Source organism: Ambystoma mexicanum, chromosome 6p (genome assembly GCF_040938575.1).
Source record: "Ambystoma mexicanum isolate Mex_15411 chromosome 6p, UKY_AmexF1_1, whole genome shotgun sequence".
In the NCBI taxonomy this organism is placed as follows: domain Eukaryota; kingdom Metazoa; phylum Chordata; class Amphibia; order Caudata; family Ambystomatidae; genus Ambystoma; species Ambystoma mexicanum.
Genome location: NC_090935.1, coordinates 909183885 through 909206813, shown reverse-complemented (window position 1 = coordinate 909206813; position 22929 = coordinate 909183885).

The window sequence follows — 22929 nt, the reverse complement described above, 5'->3', positions numbered from 1 at the left end:
ACAAAAAGCAGCATCAGGGGGTCCCTGGCTAATCAAGACACGCTACCATAATGGATACACCACCGAGCCCCCCCTCCTGCCCCATCTCTCCAGGAGTCTGCGGCCTCTCGGCAAGGGAAGGTGAAGGGAAGTGGACCCTGACATAGTAGCACGCACACCACAGACACATCCAGCAGCCGGCCGCAAGGAAGCCCGGGGCCACATCACCCAGCAGTAAGGACAGTGTCGAGAAGAAACCCAAGGTGCATTGGAGGGCCCAGGCCTCGCGGACCCCCCTAAGAAGCCGCAAACTCAATGGAGCACACCGACAACCAAGAGGGATACCCACCTCGGTCAGCACTTTACGCTGCAGAGAATTGGGAGGTCCCCGCACAGGACTACCATTGGGCTATAATAGTGAATCACAACAAGCCACCACACAGCCCAGGCAGGCAAGGACATTGCAGCCCCCCACCACCAAAGAAGGGCCAAGGCCTCCAGCGAGTGTAGGGCCCACATAGGCGGCAGGGGGAACGAACAGGCCCTACACCATCGGGCTGCGCACACAGTCGCAGGTGCACCCCCGAAGGCCGAACACCGTTGCCTCAAAATAACAGCAGCCACAACAGCTGGAACAGACACCACGGACCGTGGAGTCCAAGGGTGGATGAGACCACGCTATAGGGCACCAGGGAGGACATACCACAAGGAAGGGGGGGGTGTAACCCCACAGCACAACAATCGGGCCCCTCCAGGCGGGCTGTTCAACCCGGCGGTAGCAAAGATCCTAGGGGAGAACTGTAGTCGGGCACAGTAATCCAGCCTGCCAAAGCACAGCCTGCAAAAGTAGTCTACACCAATGCGAAGGGCGAGCGTGGAAACCCTCGCCACATCACCAAGGCGGGCGCCTCAAGGGTTGCACACAGTCCGGCCCGAAAGGGATGCACAAGGAAGACCAGAACCCAAATCTGGAGGACCCAACTGACTCCACACAACAAAACCTGCTAAGAAGGTCCAGCCCAAAAAGCCAGAGATAGTTGTGCAGACGCAGCCCCAGGCTATACTCTGAGAAATTAGGATATTAGGACAGCAGACACAAGAGCCGAACACCACCGTACTGGATATCAAGAGAGACCTGCAGGACATACAGACCTGCCTCACGGCCCAGGCAGAGAGAATCACAGACAATGAGCAGCTAATCAGCGCAATTGAAGATAATCAGACGACCATGGCAGCGGACCTAGACGGCGCCATTCGAGAGGTTCAATGACTGGGGGAGAAAATTGACGACCAAGAAAACCGCTGACGCAATAACCTGCGAGTGGTGCGCCTCCCCGAAAACACAGAGGGGCCCAGCATAGAGACATATATCTACGACTTCCTCCCCGACGCCCTGAAGATCGAAAAGGCGCAGGAGCTCACTATGAGAGGGTGCACAGAGCGCTGATCCCGAAACCTCCGCCGAACGAGTGCCCGATGATAATAACTATGCATATCCTCAAAGCCTACAGAGCGGCAAGCCCCATAAAAGTGGCAGGGAACGACATAAGGATCTACAATGACTACTCTATGGAAGTCTCGAGACGACATAAGCGCTTCAACCCGATCTTTGAGGCACTAAAGGCCTCGGAGCAGACACTACTTAAAATTCCCAGCAACGTGGTGTATCCAGCTAGATAAGCAATGGCACACTTACGATGACCCGGAAATGGCTTGGCGCTTTCTCAAACAACGCAACCTTGTTACAACAGACTTTGAAAAAGCACCCCCAGATGCCCAACGCTGGGACAACCACCCTTTGCCCAGCCAAGAGAAACAGCAAGCAAATGGAAACGGCAGAAGGGAGGCAGGAAGCCAAGGGGATGGGGTCCCACTCGCATATAGCAGGTCGGAGACTGCAAGATGCCACATAAAGCATCCCCTCAGAGGGCAAACGGGGGGCTCCGAACAGCAAAAATAATGAGACAACCTAGATCTGATGCACAGGCACATGGACATTTCCTTCAGGATCACTGATAGACGATGGCCGGACCTAGGGCAGTGGCTCCGATCCAGTCGAGGCGGCTGGCACCTTGATAGGAACAAATTACTGTGCGTAACATCCCGACTGGGGCGTATCTGGACGGGCCGGGGACCAACTGGCCCACCGACATCCCTGGCCCCCCTGGAAGGGCACAGCGGCCACGTGTTGGGCACTGGCGATTGGATGGGCCAGCCCAACGTTATGTTTACAGTTCTGTTTCAAGGGTTAATAGTGGCTCACGTTCGAGCCTAAATGTGTGCTGTGCTCACAATTACAGGCTAGGCCAATGTCCTCCTAAAATAGGCCCCGGAAAAGGGAAGCATCAGGGCATCCAGAGAAGACATAGCGCCAGCACATCCAGAGGAATCCTATCACACTATCACAACTTTGGCGTTAACGCTGGTGGTATTACCGCCGGCGGTATTAGCCCTACCGCCGAACTACCCCGCGCTAATAGCGCCGGATCACGAGTTTGGCAGTAATGTAATTCCCCATTGAGCCCATTCGGGAATGCCCCATTCCCCATTGTGCTCAATGGGGAAAATTCGCGCTCTTACCGCTGGCGGATGTCCCACCGGCGGTAATAGCGCAAATTTTCAGCGAATTTCCCCGCAACCAAGAGCTGGGGCGAAATCTGCCGAAGTCCTGATTTGGCAGACCCTTAAATCCGGCGGTAATCGCGCGACCGCTGGATTTAAGGGTTACCGCCAAAGTCGTGATGAGGCCCAGAGTCTGCAGTTCCTTCTCTCAACTGGAACACCAGTCCAGGCTCCCTGTATCCCTCATACATTCAGGCAGTTAAGTCTAATATCCAAAAATATTCTACGATTAGCCTGAGAGGGCATCAATTTCAGATACATTTGAGGTTCTTCATATGTGAAAGGCATCTTTGCAAACGTACACAGAGAGCTCATAGGAGCTACCTTATTGTGGCTGGCAACCCAGTCCCACTTCTCTATGGAATTCTTGAGAGATTTTAACACAGCCCCTTCCCCGTATTCCCATTTGGGAGTCCATCCAATTCTATCAAAAAGTTGGTCATTTATCTCCTGGAATTTGTTCAGGGCATCTATTTTACCTCCCTCTAAGCCTTCTCGAAGGGTATACAACAGGGTTTCAGGGCGGGCAAATTTGATTTTTACATAGAGCTTAGCTCTATTATGCTCTATCTGTGCAGACAGGGAAATAAGCCCCAATTCAAGCCTCAGGGCCTGAACCGGTGTGTAGTTATTGCGACCTAACAACCTTCTCCATATCAAGTCTTCTGTCACATCGGCCCAGTCTGACCAATTGGAGAATAATGTCTCCAGAGCGTAGAGAAATATTGAGGCCAACTTCTGTTCGCATATGTTAATTATTCCCAGCAGACTATAGCCTGCCGTTTTTTTAGGAAAGGACATTACTGCCCTGCCGTTAAGGTGGTCATTAATTTAGATCTTTTAATTTGTTGGACCATGGGATTCATTTTCCTTCTTTCACCACAAACATCATGGCCCAAATATTTATAGCAGTTAACTTTCCTTATCACATCCAACGGACAGGATATACCAGACTTTTTAAAACAGTTGCGGTCAACTGCCATGAATTGGGTTTTGGACAAGTTAATTTGTATACCATTATTCTTAGCATAGTCACAGATGGCTATGGCAATATTACAGATTCCAAAATATGTATTATCAAAGATAATAATGTCATCTGCATAGCTGATCCATCCTATCTTATATGGTCCAATTCTAGGAAAGGCGTTCATTTTTTCTTTGAAGATTTCACCAACGGCCATGAACAGATTATACAGCATGGGTGCTAATGCACAGCCCTGCCTTACACCCTTTTCAATAGAGACAGGTTCAGACATCACACCCAAGTTGTTGAGGCGGACCCTGGCCATACTTTCTTTGTAGATCATCATGCAGAAGTTTAGAAGATGTGGGAGCATAGCAAAGGATTCAGTTTCGACCATAGTTTCTTACGCTCAGCAGAGTCGAACGCAGAGGAAAATCTACAAATAACATATCATCGCCATTGACCTGCTCAATAAGTGTATCCACAATAAAGATATTATCTTTTGTGGAGCAGCCCTTGTGAAAACCTGTTTGAGCCTTATCTAATATGTTTTTGGTATTGATGCATTTGGTTATTTCCGAGAGTATTAGGGTACAGAAGATCTTGCTCGGCACATCAGTAAGTGCCAGGAGCCGATAGCTTTCTGGAAGATTACGTGGTCCACTCGTCAAGACAAGAATAATATTAGACATCTTCCAGGAGTTCGGCATCATGCCCGTATCATCACCTTTTGAAATAGGACACCCAGTATGTCTGCTCAGACTTCGAGGTTTTATTTAATTATGATGTTACAGAGCCCATCGGGTCCTGGGGCTCTGGAGGATTTTAAGTTCTTAATTACCCATATAATATTGTCCCTACATATGTTCATATTAGGAATAGTTTTTTTTCCAGTTTACTTACTTCGCCCTTGAATTTGATGGTGAGAAACCTGGCCCAGGTGCAACTATCAATGGGAATTAGGAGCTCATGGTTACCCACATTACTAATGGATCCGAAACTGGCCCAGAATTTTTTGGTATCACCATCGATAAGCAGCCCCACCATATGTTGCCAATTGATGTTGTCATCGGAGGCCAGATACCGTCTGATCTTGTTATGGTATGTGTTCCTTATCCGCCTCTTGGCTCTATGTAGCAGCACCGGACCAAGGGCACTACGATCACACACCCATAGCTTACTGTGCATCATACTTTTCATGCCCCTATAACCTTATCATACATTCTCATATTGCCTTGGCCATTCTTATGGGGTCTTACCATCCCAGCTATGGGCATCAGACCATGTATATGTTCCGACAGCCAACACACTATATTGTCTGCAGATTGAGTTGCCAATAACTCTATTGAGAAATCACCACACAATTTTTTTGCTTTTGCCAAATTGGCATCAGACCATCCAATTCTGTTGCCTTTACAGGAGATATGTATTTCCCCTATGGCATCAGTATCAGATGGTTTTACGTTCAGGGTAGCCGTACATCGCAACAGGGAATGGTCACTAAATTCATTCTTCAATAGCTCAAAGCCAGTTAGAGGATCAATCAATTTTGTCACTCAAACATATGTAATCAAGTGTTGATGTATACAGACCATTAGACCATGTGCTAGTAGTTTTGAATTTATCGTATTCACACCCATTCACCACCAATAATTCAGTATCCATAATAAAGGTTTTCCACCTTTTTGCTTTTGTCATATCCCCCAAATTTGATAGTAGGATGTTAGAGTTAAGATCTCCTCCCAGTATGATATTCATCTCGCCCTGTGTAATACATTTGGCAGACAAGCATTCATGTATAGCCTGTTGAATGGAGGGAGTAGTCATTACCAGGGGGTCATATATATTAACCAACATAATGCGGCTATCATCGTTCATGTGTACTTCAAGCATTAGTACATTGGAATTCATAGATATAGGTCGACATTCATGGGTGTTCAGTACATTAGACACCAGGATAGTAAGGCCCCCATAGGGTCTGCACCTAGCTCCTTTTTTAGCCAGATTATGATAGGCCGTGTAGCCGTCAAAGACCGCGCTTTGCATGAGCCAAGTCTCTTGTAAAAAGGCATTTTCTGCATTGCAAAAGAGGTCATATGAACCGGATTTAGCAAAGAGATGATAATGCTCCCGAGTGGTCCATGATATCATGGTAGAATCAGCTCATTTACTGTTTTAGACTGGTGGTAAGAAAGAGCATAACCATTCCCAGTGGGATTTTATCACCTCATTTCCCAACATAGGACTCTTTCCCTGAGAACTGTTTCCAGCATAATTATGACCTCCCTTGATTTTAAACCGGTCATCAGCCTCTTCACTAACATCAAGCAGGTATCCACTCCTTTTCAATTCTTCCTTGTTCTCTCTGACAAGGCAGACCACTGCTTCCGAGTAACAGTATATGCGACTGAACATGCCAATACAAGGATCTACAAACTTAAAATCCCTGCTTTTTAATATTCTCAATGGGGGTTGAGAATTGAGGATTTCAAGCAGTTTACTTCTATTGATGGGCTTTCTGTTTTTCTTATTACTGCCCATAATAGTAAACTGTCTTTTTGGTAGATACCCATTTTGATTGTTAACTGGGACCTGGCTCGCAGGCAGTTTCTTTCTTATCAGTCTTACACACAGTCACAGGTAATTTATGAGCTAAATTTGGGAACGTAACCTTAGACCTCATTTTAGGCACTGTGGTTTCCACAGATTCATCATCACTGTCATCACTGCTTTCTGCGGAAGTATCCGATGTATCCAGAGCTATCACTGGGTCCATCCAGTAACCCCTCAGCCATAGGTATGACAGGAGGATTCAAAGCCTTATGTTCTCTTATCTGAACCAATCAGCCATGTTGTTAAATTACCCCTTTTGAGGGCACGTTTTTTTGCTTTCCTAGCTGCTCTCCTTCTGCCTCTTTTAGAGGTAGGATTTTTTCCTACTGGGTCAACCTTCTCCTCAACTACCACTAATTCCTCTTGGTAATGTTTGCATCCTTCTCCTCTCTCTTTTAGATAAGTGACATCCTTCAACACTCTCACATTCACTACCAGCCATGATTTCTACCAATGTTGACGCTAAATTCTCATTACATAAGGCAGCCGTGGCTACTTTCACAGGCATGCCTTCCTTCTGTGTATTCATCACCACCTTGTCTGCAATTTTAGCAACCTTGGACATATCTTTAAGGGCATCTGCATTATTTCTAACTTGGGAGAGAATAGTGTGGGATAGTCTTAAGATTTTCAATGCAAAGCTAGTTGCTGTATTATGAGTGTCTAGTTCTTTAAGCTTAGACTCAATATTGCATTTAACACATTCATGGTTAGAATTTGCAGATACATTATCTTGTGTTTCACAATCCACTACATTGGACCCATCCACCAAGCCTGTAAGGCGAGGCGAACAGGAAAGTCTATACGAGGCCAAAGTAGAAGGGATGCTGGGTGTTATATCCACTACACAAGTATCAGGTGCAGCAATATTACTTATAATTCATAATTATGGCTATTATAGGTCTGGGCGGGACTCCCCGACCGCGACCAACAGGGAGCCAAGTGGAAGCGAAGCTGATTCTGGGTCTGGTCAGCTTGATTGAAGAGCCTGGGTTATTCCTTTACTCAGGCCTCCTCAGCTGAGGGAACTCTTTCTCTGGACGCACCCCTATGCTGATAGCACAATAACCAGACAGAGGAGTGGATTGAATGAAAGAGCGGGGAGAACACACCGCTATTACCCAAGCTGCTAAGGAAAATAGACAGTGGTTAATGAGAGTCAGAAGCTGCAAAGGAAAAAAGACAGTGGTTAATGAGTCAGAATCTCAAGATATAGCAACCCAACAAGCTCACTAATTACCCTGAATGAAGGCCTTGAGGCTCAAGTGGAAGACTGCTTGGAAGTGGGCCAGAACTCTAGGTATTAAGAATAACGTAGCGTCAGTATTTGGACTCTAACTACCAGCAAAAATGAAGAGAAATATGAGTGCCCTTACCTTGGAACTGACAAAGAACTGGATATGGAAATCCGGTGGATCGAGGAAGAGCAAAAACTAATGGTATAAAATTTAAAAAAGGTAGGTTAGTAGGGAAGACTCACCCGGGTGGCAAGAGGGTTGCTCTAGTGTCGGGTTGGTGTGCTGAAGTAGAAACAGCAGAGCATCAGGAAAGCGCACTGTTCCGGTTGCAACGAGGAAACCGATGCGTGGAAGACTTGGGACAAGCAAGAGGTCAGTAATCCGTGAGGGACCGGAAGTCTGAACTGGTGGTAGACAAAAGGCAGTCCGTAAACAGGTGCAGGTCGGTACACAGCGAGGCAGGCAAGTATAAAACGGCAGGCGAAAGGCAGTCCATAAAGCAGGCACAGGTTGAACACAGCGAGGCAGGCAAGTACACAGCGGCAGGCAAAAGGCAGTCCGTAAAGCAGGCACAGGTCGGAACACAGCATGCCAGGCAAGTACAATGATAGGCAGAGGGAGGTCTGGAAAAAACAGGCTGAGGTCATCAGGAGGAATAAAGTAGAGATCAGAAACACACGCTGTCGGAATGAGCAAAGTCAAATGGAAGTAGCGATGACCTGGCAAGAGCGTCTTTTATGTGTGCGTTGGGGGAGTCTCCTCGTAAGCGCAACAGCTGAAGCTACCACATGACCGCTTTGGGTGACGCGGCACGAGTACCTAGAGTAACGCCTTGCAAGACACACGGCGGCCGAGCCCGTCTCCAGGGCAACCGCTAACGCTGCAAGATCAGGGCAACTGAATTATGACAAGTGTTGTAACAGGTGTTTTTGGAGTAGTGTGCCGGGGCTGAGAATAGCAAGGGAGACCAGGAACTGTAACAGGGCCTTTTAGCTAGGGGTCTGTGCACCCTCTCCACTGTAAAGCCCTGAGTCAGAGTTCCGGCCCCAATCTGTTGTAGGAACATAGTTTCGATGTATGCTGTCGGGTCTGATCCTTTTTCCCATTCGGGCAGGCCGATGATCCTTACGTTGTTTCTTCTTGCTCGCCCTTTAGCGTCTTCTGCTCTCCGTTCCAGGCATTTCACTCTTTCTGTCAGTTGCTCCACATTAGATGGAGTACGGTCTATATTTGCTTTATTTTCCAGTACCTGTGGTTCAGCTGTCCCCAGACTTTCTGCTATTGAGCGCCCATCTGGTCTTAAAAGACCCACATCCTCAATGACTGGGTCAATCTTGTGCCTGCAGAGCTGCAATGGCCGCCAATTTTGGTCCTTCCCCATGCTGGGTCATTGAGGCAGCGGTCTGTGCCTCTAGTGTAGTTACTGCAGCAGAGCAAGGGACACTGCCCTCCTTTGTCGTGTAAGTCTCCATCATCATTTGCTTACACTTCCCTCTGTTCTGTTTTCCGGGCATATATGCCGCAGCTGGTATATCCTTATGCTACTTAATTCCCTCACCGGGTCTGCACCGCCTTCTGCCTATGCGCCATCCTTCGTGCACTATATTCTAGTCCAAAGAGTTATTTACCTCTAGTTAAACAGCTATACCTCATTGGTTCTAGCCGGTTCTTCCCCTTTTCTGTTTTGTTTGGGGGAACCTTCACCTCACTTGTGCATTTCGATCCACCTCCCCCACCCGGGGTGTGCTCCTTTGATGTTGCGTGGTCTTAGCCAGGGCACCAGAAGCCGCTTTTCATGAGTCTCTTCTAGGTGTCAGTGGGATCTCTCCTGGGGTCCTGCATTCACCCCTCCACCTGCCCTCAACTTAGGAGTTTGTTCTCTTTATGCAGAGCACCACACACCCTTCAATGCTCTTTGGGGGAGGGGTGGGATCTTCCTCTTCCATGGGCGCCACAGCCACTTTTCCCTCCACTCCTGGAATGCGCCTAGCTCACGCCTCTCAGCCGGGGGATCACAGGTAGTCTGTGAGCTGCTGCTTGTATCTTAGGACTCCCTCGTGGGGTCCCTCACTCACTGCTCCACAGCCGCTTTCGCTGGCTTGCTGTCCCTGTCCCTCATCTTCTGCCTTCTGCCCTCCTAGAGGGCACAGCTCTCGGTCAACCGCTGCTCAGCCTGCTGCTCTCTCCTTGCTCACCCGCGTTGCGGACCTCTGCCGCCGGATCTCATCAACTCATCTGCTATGTTATCGCAGTGAGCCCTTGGGAGCGCATGCTATACGCTGGTTCCTGTCCAGCACCATCCCTGAGCCTAGCATGCTGTCCCTCAATGTTATTTCTGCAGCGCCCAACCACTCCAGCCTTTTCTTGCACTGTGCACAGTTTCCGAGGCTCGCCCCGGTCCCCTCTGCAGCCGCACACTCTTTGATGCTGGCAGAGCGTATGTCGCTGCTCTGCTGTTCGTCGTGCTACACTTTGTTGTGGCTCCTCCATCCTGCTATACCGGCACACCGCTCCAGACTTGACGCGTGGCGCTTCAGTTGCCTCTACTCTTTGCCCCAGCCTCCCGGGTCTCAGTGTTCAGTGCCTCTCAGCTTCTATGATCGCACCTTGTCAGCTGCCATTTTGGCAGCCAGGTGCCAACTAGTTTGCTCGCCTGTACCGCCGCAGGGGGACAGCGCACTGCTTCCAGATTTCATTCCATGGTGCTACAGCGCTTCCGCTCACAATAAGGAGCTCCCCAGGTCTGTGTCCCTACAGCATGGCTGTTGGCCACGCCCCCTTCAACTAAGAGACTTATTGAGATTTGTACTCTCACTCTCTTCTCTACAATAATGAGAAAAGATTTACATTTTTTTTAGGATGCTGATCAAGTTCCAGCCTGTCCTACACTCATGTTGCCGGTCTACGATTTGGGCTCAAGGATACAGTCTGTGTTTGCAAGGCATCAATTTATCAGGATTGACAAGCATCTTGTAATACCGTATCATCAACATTTCGAACTAGAGCAACAACAATTTGAACGCTATTCAACTAAATAATAATCCAAGCTGCCATTCGGTTTCTAACTCCTGAGCAATGAAAAACAGCTTGAGGTGGAGGCCAAGAATTTCACCCATGGCTTGTTGTCAGATCCTGTTGGAAGCTTGCACTAGCTTACTGAAAGAAGGTACAGGGTGCAAATCAGAATGCATTGTTGAGATAACTGGACTGAGATTGTTCAGTGCATTCTTAGGCAATTAAAATGCCAATTTACAGAATGCATTGAAGTAACCAAAGCACAAACAGTGTGTAAATTGTGTGGTTCAATCACTATTATGGTTGTGAGAAACCAAAGGGTGCCTCACCTGCTAGTCCCCGGGAATCTCTCTCTCAGGTGGCCAAGGCACAGCCATCGCCTTTGGATCCAAACCCTGGGGGTGGACTAGTGCGGGAGGATCACCTGGTTGAGGAGTCTTCGGAGAGTGGGGTGAGGCGACCAATGGGGAGACACGGTTGTGCGGAATTCAACCATCCACACAGGGAGAGTGCGCTCACCTGGGCTATTTGATATTTTGTTCATTTAAAAGAATGAATGATGGGAGATCAACCTCCGGAAAATATGTGGGGCCATTCCCGCACATATTTTCCATGCTCATCACACAGCAGAAAAAAAGTCATGTAGTCTGGGAGAACACAGCTTAGAAGATTGTTGGTGGGGACCCAGGATTGGTTCATTAAGGTGGGCTTAGCTTACCCCAATCGCTGGGGCCCATTTGGCTTTAAAAGAGGGCCGAGCCCCCCACTGACCAGATCATCTGAAGACTTCTCAAGGAGTAAGAAGGAGGACTCATTTGGACCTGAGCTGAAGGTACAGTCTACCTTACATCTTCCGCCAGTGAAAGAAGGCCAGGAGTTCCAAGAGGGAAGCAAGATCCCTCCCCTAAACATCTCCCAGGGAACAGAGGAAGATACCCGACTCAGAGGACCCGTCCAGCAGCTCCAGAACCGGTACCCAGCCAGCACACAGTGTGCCCTACTAGGATCTGACAGCGAGCTTCCAATGTGGGAAGTGGCAGAGAGTCTCTGGACAAAGGACAAGGCTGTTTCCTGCTAACACCCTCCTGAGCTTTGGGCCGTCCGCCTTGAAAGGACACAAGCCCTGTGAAGAAGCTAGGAGGAGTACCACACAAGAATCAACCAGAGTCCATCTTTTTAGGGATAATTCTAGACAGTCGAGTCCTCGAACCACATCTGGCTGCACTGCTGACTGTTGTCACGCCGCAGTCTTGAGCCGTCTGAGATGCCTCGACCAGCATTCCAGATCCACTAACCAGCACAGTGACAATCTGGGAGGAGATTTTGTCACATAAAGCGGGAGAAATGAATTTTACCATAGGCTTGCATTGGGGTTGCAATTATTTTAGGCAAGAACAGGAAAAATAGCAATATTTTTCATTGAAAATTCAGGAGTCTCCCACCTAACAAGGAAGATAGGAACCTTGAATTTCCAAGGCATGCCCCTGTTCATATTTCAGGACATAGCAGCCCTTACCTTGCAAAAGAGGCACACCTTCCGACAGATCACAGCAAAGCTCAACAAAGAAGGGATCCGCTATAAGTGGACCTTCCCCTTTGGGTTGGTATTCACTTGGAACTCAAAGGAAACAAGATGCATGATGCCCGAAGAGGCAGCCCAGGGCCTGGGGTTGCAGCTGGAGCTTGGGCATAGGAACCTAAGTGACGGACAATGGTCCCGGGTCCTCTGCGCAGATGCCCTTGCGGCCCACAGAGCTCCGGAGGGGGACGAGATGCGCTACTGCAACACTCACGATCACCAGAAGTACACTGAGAACTATGCAGGAAGTGGTCGGTAACAAGTAATGCTGTTCCCTGAAGGTGATGTTGATTTAGGGGCTTGCGTTCCACTCACCACCAAGGAGATTTATGGAAAGTGGAGGAGTGGATTGCCACAAGTGTTCCCCCTAAAGGGGGAAGGGGATGGTCCATGGCCATGTCATATTTTCATAGGGATGAGGGGAAGGGCTAGAGGGATAGTTCACAGCCGAACCCAGCAGAACAAAGAGGGAGGCAGAGTTATTCAAAGTCTTGACATATAATGTGAGGGGCCTGAATACCCCTAATAAGAGAGGCAGCCTGTTCCGGGAGATTTCCCCATCTATAATAGATGTAGCATGTGTGCAGGAAACATCTAGCACGCAAAGATACGGGCAGACTTCACTGAAAAGACTACCTACACCAGCTTTTCACTTGTGACAAGAATAAAACCAAGGGGGCTTGCATACTAGTGCACAAAAGAGTCCAATTCCAGTTAGAGAAAACTAAAAACAGACAAGCTGGGAAGGAACCTCTTCATAGGAGAGAGACTTCTCACTATAGTTTCAATATACGCCCCAAACTCTGGCCAAAATGAATTATGTTGTGTGGTATTAAAAGAGCTGGTATGATTTGCATCTGGGCAGATAGTGTGGGCCGGAAACCTCAATCTGACCTTTGACCCTAACTGGGATATCTAGAGAGGCACATACATGGAAGCAACACAACCATCTAAAGCAATTCCAAGAGGGTTGGAAGAGGGAGGGCGAGGACTGCTGGCGACGTTTGAATCCCACAGGGCGTGATTTCACTTTTTATTCACATTTGCACAAGGTTTGTTCCAGACTGGACTATATCATGGTCGGGCGACACAATACACTTGAGGTAAGATCAGCAGAGATTGGTACAATTTAGATTATTACAGTTACCCATTCGGACCATGCCCCGGTCACGATTGAGTGGGACATGAAGCGGAAAGAACGCAAGACCTCCTACTGGAGGCTTAACACATCCATTCTTAACGACGTGGTGTGCAAGCAAGAGATTGGGGAGGTGATTGGGCACTTTTTTCAGGAGAACACTCGGGGAGACGAGGGAGGAGATGCGTTGGGAGACTTCAAGGCATATATTAGGGGCATGTTGATCGCGAAGGGGGGTCTCTGGAAGGCACTGGCGTTAGAACTGCGGACCCTGCTAGCGCAACTGAAATTAGCAGAAGGGAAATACAGAGAAACAGGCTTGTGTAAGGTCTATAGGAAAGTGCAAGCACTCAGAAGGCAGGTTAACCTGATCGAGAGAAATAAAACAGAAGTCACCCTCTTAAATATAAAGCAGCTTTATTATGAGCATGGAAACAAGGCGAGCAAGCTGCTAGCCTGGACGCTGCATTCTGATAAAGGATGGGTGGGGAAGCTGCACTCTGGTGCGGGAGGGCTAGCCGACGTGGAGCAAGAAAAGCAGAAGGTATTTGACAACTTTTATAAAAAGCTATACGCATCCGATTCTCCCGAGCCTGAGAATTTTGTAGCCTTCTTGAATAACTGCAACCATCCGAAACTGACGGAGGCACAGAGAGCGGGGTTGAATGGGGATATAACAAAGGAGGAGATTCTCAAGAAATCACAAAAGGTGCCAGAGGGGTTTGCACCAGAATTCTACAAAGCGTACACGGGGGAATTGCTGGGGCTACTCCACGTGTTGTTTAATATGATATGGAGGGGGGGGGGCTCAGTTCCGAAAACGATGGAGGAAGGGAGATTCACAGTGATCCTCACGGAGGGCAAAGACCCAACACAATGCGCATCCTACCACCCTATAGAGGTACTAAACACAGACAGAAAATTGTATGAGAAGATACTCGCGGCCAGGCTAGACCAGGTGGCTCCCTACCTGGTATCAACAGAACAATCAGGTTTTGTGGCTGGGAGACAGGCGGCAGACAACACCTGCTGAGTCGTGGATCTTATTGATTGATTGAGAGTGTGGAGAGGGGTTATCTCCAGGAGGTTCTGCATAAATTTGAACTAGGCAGTCAATTTATAAAGGGTATATTTGCCTTATTTCATACTCCAATGGGAAAAGTCTTGGTCAACAGACAGCTCTCTCAGGGCTTTCAAGTGTGCAGGGGGACGCTGCAAGGATGCCCGCCAGCGTCCCTACTCTTTGCATTGTCAGTTGAACCATTAGCAGAGTTAGTCAGGAGCGGGTAGGGTATTCATGAGATCAGGTATGGTGTAGTAGAGCACAAAATAGGGTTGTATGCAGATGATATCCTCTTAGCGTTATCGAAACCAAAGGACTCACTCCCCCGGATACTCGATCACCTGGACAGGTACAGGGCTTTATCCGAGTTCAAGGTAAATATGAACAAGTGTGAGGCGCTGAATATCTCCTTAGGAGGCACTGAGCAGCAGGGGTATAACAGAGATGTCCCTGTTTAAGTGGGGGGAGCGGTCCATTCGGTATCTGGGGATATACCTCACAGCGAGAACGAGTGAATTATATGACACGAACTTCCCATGTGACCTAAGAGAGATCAGAAAGAACCTATCAAAATGGAGCTCGCAGGAGCTTTCCATGGTGGGCAAAATAGCGACTATCAAGTTGACGGTTCTGCCGAAGCACCTATATCTATTTCAGACATTACCCTTTGGGGTCCCCAGAAAGGCATTAGAAAACTTTCAAAAGAAAGGACATCAGCACATTTGTGTAGAACAACCGACACGCTAGGATTGCTGTCGCTTCGCTTTATAGGCCAAGACAGGAGTGAGGACTGGTGCTTCCCAACCTCGGAAATACTTTCAAGCGACGAAGCTACAAGTTCTGTGCGAATGGGTGGATCCGCAATCCAGCAGGTGGAGGAGCAGGTGGTAGAGGGTCCTCTGCGATATATGCTGTGGGTCCCAATTCAGGATCGCCCCAAATGTTTATACGAACTGCCATCTACAACCACTGTACTTAAAGTATGGGATACAATTGCGCTAAAGTTAGATTTAACTTCGTAGAAGTGGTAACACAACCACACTGCACAATTAAATATATGATTTTGTGATCAGACTTAATGTAATGAATCCAGCCGACACGTGTTCCGACCACAGGCCTTCTTCCAGGTTAGTATCCACAAGATATCACACCCGTACTGGTTATAAGTTGCTACAAACATAGGTTACACACAAAAAAACGTGTTGCATTTTTGTTTTTATTTTGTTTTGGTTTTTAACTCCTTAAGTGCCAAGGACGAGATATCTCGTCCTTGACATTACCTCCGTAGTGCCAAGGACGAGATAGCTCGTCCTTTTTGGCATCCAACCCCCAGGCTATGTGAGGGGGCGGTCCCCCCTCACTGTCAGGGGGCTGGATTACCTTCAATTTCACGTTGGCGTGCGTAATGCAAGCCGACGTGAAAGTGAAAGTAATTTAGTGAAAATGAAAGGCGAGTCTCCCCCTCGATCTCCGGCTGCATTTCAAGCCGGAGATCGAGGGAGGTGTCGTTGGAAAGGGGAGATTCTCCCCTTTCCAACGACACCTTTTGTGAAAGCATTGCTGGGCGCGGATCGGGCGCAGAGCGCTCGATCCGCGCCCAGCAATGCCCACTAGACACCAGGGATGTGTCTGAGAAGTCCTCCCCCCGGCCCCCAAAGCATGGGGGCACATATGTACAGAACCCTGGGGGCAGATGGCTGATCATCTGCCCCCAGGGAAGGGGTCAAAATAAAAAATAGGAAATGCAACGGGGAATGGGTGTGGGGGAGCTACTAGACACCAGGGATTTCTTTTGCCCCCTGAAAGGGTGGTGGTCCTCCCACACTAAGTGGAAAGGGGGGCCACCCCTTGTAGCCCTCCCTGGGGGCAGATTTATGCCCCCAGGCAGGAGTACATGAGGTGGCCCACCCATCCAACTGGAGGGGGGCACCAGGAATAAATGTGCAGGCCCCCCAAACGATGGGGCCTGCAGGTTACGGCCCCACTGGGGACAAATGGCTGATCATCTGCCCCTAAGGAAGGGGGCAAAATGAAAAAAATTAAAGAAATAAACAAAACAAAAGGGAGATTTGTGTGGGGGGGATTACACTAGCCACCAGGGATTTTTTTCCCCAAGCGGAAATGGGGGCACCCCTTGTAGCCCTCCCTGGGGGTAGATATCTGCTCCTAGGAAGGGGCATCTGACCCCAGGGAGAGCTGCATGAGAAGCCCCCCTCTTATCCGCCCCCAGGGAGGGCTGATTGAGACGGCCCCCCTTTCATATGGTGTGGGGGGGGGAGAGGGCCACCCCCCTTTACATAGGAAAATTCCCCAGAGGTTTAGGGTGCCCCTCAGCCCGCCCTAAAGTCTAGTGTACCATTTTCAATTTTTTTCTTTGTTCACCAAACTTGCCTTGGCGCAGAGGGGCACATTGGTGTGCCAATCTGGCCCCAGGGTGCCAAACCTTACTGCCCCACCCACTGGGGGGCCTCTCCCACAATTTTTGGTGGCCTTCTCCCCTCCTCCCCCCACCCCAAATGGAGGGGGGGTGTACCTCACACAGCCATTTGTAGGAGGCCCAGGGAGGCCTGCATGAGGTGCCCCTGCCACACATTTGGGGTGATTGGGGAGAGGGCCACTATAAATTGTGTGACAGGCCCCCCAATGGGTGGGACAGTAGGCTTTGGGCACCCTGGGGGCAGAATGGCACACTATTGTGGCCACCTGTGCCAAGGGGAGTTGGGTAAACAAAGGAAAAAAGTGAAAATGGTAGACCGCATTTTAGGGGGGGGGGGCTGTGGGGCACCCCAAACCGCTGGGGAATGTTGTAATGGGAAGGGGTGGTGGTCCCCTCTCGCCACCCACAATGGAGTGTGGGCCATGTCATGCAGCCCTCCCTGGGGCAGATATCTGCTCCTAGGAAGGGACACCTGACCCTAGGGAGGAGGGCATGACAGCCCCCCACCTTATCTGCACCCAGGGAGGGCTACATGAGATGCCCCACCCCTCCATTTGAGGTGGGGGTGGAGAGGTGCACCCCCATTACATTTCAAAATTTTCTGGCGGTTTAGGGTGCCCCTCAGCCCCCCTAAAGTGCAGCCTGCCATTTTCAATTTGTTTCTTTATTTACCAAACTTCCCTTGGCGCAGATGGGCACATTGGTGTGCCAATCTGCCCCTAGGGTGCCCAAACCCTACTTCCCCAACCATTGGGGGGCCTGTCGGACATTTTGGGGTGGGCTTCTCCCCCCACCCCAAATGGAGTGTGGGGGGCACCCCATGCAGCCCTACCTGGGGGCAGATATCTGCCCGTATGAAGGGGCGAATGGGTTTTCACTGGGGAGCAGGTGGGGGGGGGGGGGCGTGAGGTTCAGTAGACCACCATGGTTGGCTTGCAAGGGGGGGGGGGGCATGCTTGAAAAGTATTGATTTGTTTTTGCTGGTGTGACCGTAGGTTACATGTTTTTTGTTTTATTTACAGCTTTTTCTACGGGAGCAGCTGCAACGTTATGCGAGTACTGTTTTTTATTATTCTATGGTTAGGGCCCACTGTCAGTGGGGAGGGTGAGACTGGGGCTGGATTGTTGGTGGTGTGGGTGGGAATGGGCCATCTGGGCAGATACTTTGGTGGGCTGGGACACAATTGCAGGGGCAGGCCACAAATTTCCCCCCATGTCAGCAGAACATTGGTGTTTCCCTGGGAGCGGATGCCTCCCATGTGGGTTGTCCGTCTGCAAGCCCAGGCTCCACCTCTGGCTGTGCTACGTTACAGATGTCACCTCCGGGAAGGAATGGGGATCCTGCCAGGGCTCCCTGGAGCTGCTGCTGTGCTTATGGGACGGTACACCCACATGGTACATGGATGTCCAAGGCCAGGGCCATCTCCTCCAACCGTCCTGGAGTTGCGACTGGTCTGCATTACAGCTTTTCCCTTCGGGGAGGTATTGGCACACTGCCGGGACACCCTTGTGGGGAGAAGCTGTAACGCAGGGCAGCCAGAGCTCCAGCAAAGTCGGCGGTAATATCCCTGGCCTTGGGCACCCTTCTCCCATGTGGGTCTTTGCCGGGGGTTCTGGTTAATAAATTCTGGGCCGATTTTCGTAAGTTAGATTTGGCTCTCCAAATAGGCCTTCCTCTCCGACAGAAGCAGAAATCGGAAACCGCTGTGCATTCCCACAGGTGTCCTCTTTTCGGAAATGCATGGGGTTCCCCATTTTCCTTGCTGACTTCGACACCCTAGGCCCAAATCTGTAGGTGCCCACATGAACAAAATGTGCTGTGCCGAAAGGCTTGGGGTTACCAGTGGGTTACCCTTTACCTTTTGCGCCCCGGTAGGTGCACCCACACATGTGAGGTACCGTTTTCGTAAGGACACCTGTGGGAACGTGGGAAGGTATGACATCTGTTGTTGGCGATGTGTTTCGGTGAGTGGACAGAGGGAAATATCTCTAAAATTGGCTGGAAATAAAGACAATTCTCAGACATTTAGCTCTGGCCACCCACCGAAACACACCGCCAACAACACATGGCCTACCGTCCTGCGTTCCCACAGATGTCCTGATGAAAACGGTACCTCACATGTGTGGGTGCACCTACCGGGGCACAAAGGGCAAAGCCAAAAACATTGGTAACCCCAACTCTTTTTGCACAGCAGGATTTCAGGATTTTGACTCATGTGCACGCCATACAGATTTGGGCCTAGGGTGTCTAAGCCACCAAGGAAAACTGAGAACACCATGCATTTCTGAAAAGAGGACACCCGTCGGAATGCACAGAGGTCTGACATGCGCGAAGTGGCCAAGAATTTATTACCCACAATCTCTGACAAAGTGTGATATTTGGTGGGGAAAAAAAACACAATGTTCACTTTGTCGGGGTTTCTGGGTAATCAATTCTGGGCCGATTTGCGCAAGTCAGACCGCTGCGGATTCCCACGAGGTGTCCTCTTTTCAGAAATGCATGGGGTTCCCAGTTTTCCTTGGTGGCTTGGACACCCTAAGCCCAAATCTGTATGATGTGCACTTCCAGGAAATTCATCCGATTCAGCTGTCGGAAAAGACTTGGGGTCAGCCGCGTTTTTGGCTCTCCCCTTTGGCTCCGGGTAAGTGCATCCACAAATGTGAGGTACCGTTTTCGTCGGGACACCTGTGGGAACGCAGGAAGGTAGGCCATGTGTTGTTGGCGGCGTGTTTCGGTGGGTGAGCCGAGTGAAACGTGCGGAAATTGTTTTTTTTGCACCACATTTCAGACTGTGCCGGGTCTTCTGGGTAATAAATTCTGGGCCGATTTGCGCAAGTCAAACCTATGCGGATTCCCACGGGTGTCCTTTTCGGAAATGCATGGGGTTCCCAGTTTTCCTTGGTGGCTTGGACACCCTAGGCCCAAATCTGTATGATGTGCACTTCCACGAAATTCATCAAATTCAGCTGTCGGAAAAGACTTGGGGTTAGCCGCGTTTTTGGCTCCCCCTTTACGCCCAGGTAGGTGCACCCACACATGTGAGGTATCGTTTTCGTCAGGACACCTGTGGGAACGCGGGAAGGTAGGCCATGTGTTGCTGGCAGGTCAGCCGAGTGAAATGTGCGGAAATTGGTGTTTTTTCGCCACATTTCAGACTTTGCCGGGCTTTTTGGATAATACATTCTGGGTCGATTTGCGCAAGTCAGACCTCTGCGGATTCCCACGGGTGTCCTCTTTTCGGAAATGCCTGGGGTTCCCCGTTTTCCTTGGTGGTTCCGATCTGTATGGTGCGCCCTTCCATGAAATTCATCAAATTCTACTGTCGGAAAAGACTTGGGGTTAGCCGCGTTTTTGGCTCTCACCTTCGCCCCCAGGTAGGTGCATCCACACACATGAGGTACCGTTTTCGTCGGGACACCTGTGGGAACGCGGGAAAGTATGACATTTGGTGGGTTTGCATGGTTTCCATATCATTTCGATCCATTTGCTGCTACCCTTTGTCACACAACCCTTTGATTTCCCAAATGTGACCTACATTTAGTCGCTGCTTTAGGCACCATACACTTTTGTAAACTGCTCAAGTCACCTACCCTTGAAAAGGTCTTCCTGTTGTCTTTTAGAAAATGTACGCTTGCCCTTCCTCACCACATTGGTTTTCCTGATTTACACATGCTAAGTACGTCTGTTCAGGCCGTAAGCATAAAGCTCCTGCGTACCATGGCTCCGATTCTTGGCTTGTGGTATTGCCTCTTTTGTGAAACATTACAAAAAATGTGTTATTTCCTAACTGAAAGAGTGGGGGAATGTAACGGAGCATTGTTTTTCTCAAAATTCATAGAAGCCATTGCCCTACCAGGCCAACCATGTCCACCACATACATTTTTACCGCTTTTTCCCCAAATTATGGAATTTTCCCCGACCTAGTTGTTAATAAAAAAAAGAGTTGAACACAAAAACAAGTGGAATTGAAGTACAGGGTGGAGTTTCAAAAGAAGCAGCATGAAGGAAATTGCACCATTTTTAAACTATTATTTTGAACGGTTTATAGTCATAATTTCGACAACAAAAATGTCGAAAGTCAAAATATCGAAAAAAAAATGTCGAAAAAAAAAATGTCGACTTTTTTTTCAATGCATTTTTTTTTTTTTTTTAAATGGGGGGGTTCCCCCCCAACCCCCCCTTTTTAATTTTTTTTAAAATTTTTCCCTTTTTTTTAACTCCCGAACCCCTAAAATAAATATATAATTTAAAAAAACGAAAGTCGACATTTTTTTTTCGACATTTTTTTGTCGACATTTTTGTCTGTCGACATTTTTTTTTCAAAATTATGACCACCCACCATTTTTGAACATTTCATTTGAGCAGAGTTCAACTGCCAGCTCTGCGCCTCTGAACTCCGCCCCCACTGCGACCCTTGTGGGATCTCCATTTACATTTTTTCCATTTCTGTGGGGTCATGACGCAGAGCCTGGAATAAAGGGGCCACTTCAAGCCATCTCGGAAGTTCGGAACACCTCAATGTGTCTGTGCCTTCTTGTGTGTCCTGCTGCGCCATGTGCCTAGGCCGCACTTGGAGCTGCAAAACTGGCGACTACTGCTGTGAACCCTGTGGCGTGCATCCCGAGGGAGAATCCTACTGCCCCCGAGCCTCCGCTCAGCACAGAGAGCCATGAACAATACCGGACATTACCAGGACCGCCAACCCTTCAAGACACCAGAGTGCGCATTTTCACCTTTGGAGGAAAGACTACCACTGGAAGGCACCTTCATCGCCACCGTTCAGCATTATGGAACATCCATTCCGGCCAGGTTCTGTCATAAAAGTAGCAACGCTACTGCTACGTGGATGTGCTGCAGCCGAAGCTCTAGGCCTCGTCCACTTTGCCCATGGGGTATTCGTAGAGGACATCCCGCTGCTGCTCTGAAAATTCCCCAACATCTTCACAGAAATTGGGCAGATGGCAGGCAAACCCATCCAGCTACATATAGATGGCACAGTCCAGCCAGTGGCCCTGAAGCACAGGAGGGTACCCTTCCACCTCTGCAAACAGGTAAAAAAGGGGATTCAAGACCTCGTCGATCTCGACATTATTGAAAGCGTTGAAGAACCCACCCAATGGATCTCCACAGTTGTTGTGGCACACAAGCCTAAACAACCGGACAAAGTCCGTATCTCTGTGGACATGAGGTTTCCCAACAAGGCTATCAAGAAGGAAAGACAACTGACACCCACCTTGGACGATATCATTGCAGAGCTAGACGGCACCACAGTATTTTAGAAGCTTGATCTCCGGTCTGGCTAGCACCAGCTCCTACTCCATCCGGACAGCCGGTATATTATGACTTTCACCACTCACATTGGCCTCTGTAGATACAAGCGGCTCAATTTCGGCATCTCATCCACCGCAGAGGTATTCCAGAACACCAACCACGGCACGCTGGCAGGACTAACTGGTACCCTAAATGTCAGCTATGACATTCTCATTCATGCCAAATCTGAGAGCGAGCACCTGGAGAGACTTGAAAAAGTCCTGACTCGGATTCAAACCTTGGGCCTAACACTCCACCGCGAGAAATCTGAGTTCCTAAGGGACAAAAATGACATTTTTGAGCATCGTCTTCCAGGGGAGTGACATTTCAGCAGACCTGGCGAAAGTCAAGGACATCCAAGAGGCCAAACCACCCGAGACTGTGTCAGAAGGAAGGAGCTTCTTAGGCATGGTCACGTATAGTGGCTATTTCATTGAAAATTTTGCAACCGTGTCAGAACCCCTGAGGAACCTCACCAAGCAGATGACTACCTGGAAATGGTCAGCCCTAGAGCAGACGGCATTCGAAAACAAAGAAAGCACCGTCTGATGAGTGCAAATTATCATTCTTTGACCCACAGAAGAGCCCAGACATCGTTGTGGATGCAAGCCATTTTGGACTAGGAGCCATCCTCACTCAAGACAACATTGATGGCGCGCAAAGCACAGTGGCATATGTGAGCTGTGCGCTCTCTCCTACTGAAAAAAGATATTCACAAATTGAGCGAAAGGCCCTAGCGGTACTGTGGGGATGCCACCGCTTCCACATATGCATATATGGGAAGCCAGTGAAGGTCATCACCGATCACAAGCCCCTCCTTCCCATCATAACGGGTGGATCAGCAAATCCTCCCCCTCGCATCGAGAAATGGCTGCTGGCACTCCAGGAGTACAACGTGGACCTGAAGTACAAACCAGGACTGAGCAATGCCCCAGGCTACCTGTCTCACCATCCAAAGCCGGCGACCACT